Source organism: Rosa rugosa, chromosome 1, assembly GCF_958449725.1.
Source record: "Rosa rugosa chromosome 1, drRosRugo1.1, whole genome shotgun sequence".
Taxonomy (NCBI): domain Eukaryota; kingdom Viridiplantae; phylum Streptophyta; class Magnoliopsida; order Rosales; family Rosaceae; genus Rosa; species Rosa rugosa.
Window position 1 is genome coordinate 12764485 of NC_084820.1, and position 2570 is coordinate 12767054.

Genomic DNA, 2570 nt, shown 5'->3' on the forward strand with positions numbered 1-2570 from the left:
TAAGGTGTACATCTTGCTACTATTTAATTTAATTACGTTGAATTTGAATATATCAATCACTCCAATATTAGTTTTTTTTTTTCCTTCTCTTTTCCGGTCGGAGTATTATTCCATATGTTATACGTGCTGCTAGTTACTTTTGCCTAGCTAGAGGTAGCTTGTTTCTTATTCCTCTTATAATGTTCCATTAACTAAACTAGTTTGTGTTATATCAATGGGAAAATCGTCCGTATAGTACCTGACTTTTGCCCCATTCTAAACTTCAGTATCTCACGTTCAGAAAATATCAGAACGGTACCTGAGATTCTGACCCCGACCGAAGAATGGTACCTGGAGCCGTTAGCTCCGTTACGGAAGCTGACAATTGAAAGATATTTTTGTCTTTTCATGTCTTAATCCAATTTTTTATTTTATCTAATTCATCTTTTTCTATTTCTTTTTCTTTCTCCCTACTGTTACTCTCTCTCTCTCTCTCTCTCTCTCTCTCTCTCATTCAAATCTCCTCGGTCTCAAGCTCGCCACCGTCTCTCAAATTGGACTCAGCCTTCACCGACCTAAACTCCGACAACAACTTCGATCTCTCTCTCTCTCGAATCCAAATCTCAATTCAGTCTTAATGGAGCCATCGGTATCATTGCAGTCTCTCAGATCGGACCCAGCCTTCACTGACTCGAAGAAGGAATTGATACGATCGAGGACTCCAAGGGCTTGCAGCAACAGAGCAAAGCCTTCGATAAGCTCACTGACCGCGTCTCAGATCGCCAGCTCAATTCGACATGATTCCAGAAGGCCATGGCTTCCATTGTTGCCACCCTCAGAAGCTGATTTGGAAGCTATGAGAAAGAGGGAAGAATTGGGTACTGTGAAGATCAATCCACGCGATGTTGAGATAATTGCCATCAATATGTTGCTGGGTTTGAATTGGAACAGTGAGGCAGGAAGTGAGTTTTTAAGGAAATTGTGAGAAAGATTGAGGGCTCTCTGTTTCATGTTCCATGAGCAATTTTGTTTCCCTAATTTTCCTTTCCAATTTATGCATTGCAGCTTCCGCATGTCGTGTAATTATGTTGGTGCAAACTGGATTGCAGTTTTCTTAATTGTGAGAAAGAGTTTAACCCTCAATCAGATTGCAGGTCAGGTTCTGAGAGCTTAAAACCCGAGCTTGGAAGCAAAACCCAACAACAAAGATGACCACCCAGAAATCTTTATCACACATATTTTCACAAACAAACCCAAAAGCATTCAACTTTGAATAGAAATCAAGAATGTACAATCAAGTAGCTGCACTAGTTTCCTTGCCAAGAACTGTGATTTCTGATCTCTGGGAAGTGAAAAAGATGATTGAAATGAAGAAGAAGTAAGAAAGAAGGAACTAGAACGAAGTAGGAGGTGATGGTCAAAATTCTTCTTTTGCATTCCCGAGCTTCTTGGAGTAAAGGAAGAAGAGGAAGTAGTCTATGAATGTACGGCACCGACTGGGGGCGCCGGAGGCGGAGCAATTCTGGCATCCCAAAAAAAAAAAATAATAAACAAAAATTTCTTTTACTTTTTTATTTTTATTTTTTATTATATGAAGATAATTAAGTAAAACAAAAAACAAAGGGTAAATTGGTCATTTACTTATCAAAATATGCCAGCTGTCAGCTTCCGTAATGGAGCTAACGGCTCCAAGTACCATTCTTCGGTCGGGGTCAAAACCTCAGGTACCGTTCTGATATTTTCTGAACGTGAGGTACTGAAGTTTAGAATGGGACAAAGGTCAGATACTGTACGGACGATTTTCCCTATATCAATTTGTAATGTAATTAACTTTCTAAAGTATTTGAATGCTGCTCTATAGTAAAAGCACAACAGGAACTTCGTTATTGCTAGTTTGCTACTACTCTCGTCAAAGTTTACATCCCTATCATTTAAAACGGTGGGCTATATATGCAAACAAAAAATTGATCGACCAGACACAAAACTTATGGATTTGGGATTATTTATCGATTATGCATGTCATCCTTGTGCAGGAGCTAGCAGTGTTTATCTTCTCTGCATCGTTCCAATTCATCTGATTTTTTTTTTTAATCGAGCCTAAAGGGCGAAAAAATATATTCATCACAAACCAGAATAGGCCATTACATATCATTCCGCTGCTATCTATAGACAAATAAGAAGATAATGACAGTACCCACAGTGGTACATTGGAAATAGATTTACTCATTGTACAATCAAATATGTAGACATAGCGGGATCCTCCTTTGGTACTACGTTGGAAATAGAAGGACCCGACCCTCCCAACCTAACTCTCAAAACAGTAAATCTAGTCGCCTAGAGACCTCAATTGGTGTACAACTAGAGACACTGAGAAATAAGCCGACAAAAACCAAGACCAAATGCTAAACTAGATAGGAAAAAATCCACTAGACTGCTATAAATAAATGTTTTTAGTATCTCCTCAATAATGCAGATTGAGATTAAGTAGTAAGATTTATATTCTTAAGGTGCAAGCATTCTCTTTTGAGTGTTTGTGGTTGTGGCTGAAGATATGTTAATAGAAGTTCATTACACATTTAATCAAGCATTCT

The 2570-nt window shown here is 38.4% G+C and overlaps 1 pseudogene; it reads right to left on the reverse strand.

Moving 5' to 3' along the window:
* Window positions 1–1967: 1967 nt before the first annotated feature.
* Window positions 1968–2090, reverse strand: LOC133727626 (U6 spliceosomal RNA; annotated as a pseudogene).
* Window positions 2091–2570: the final 480 nt, after the last annotated feature.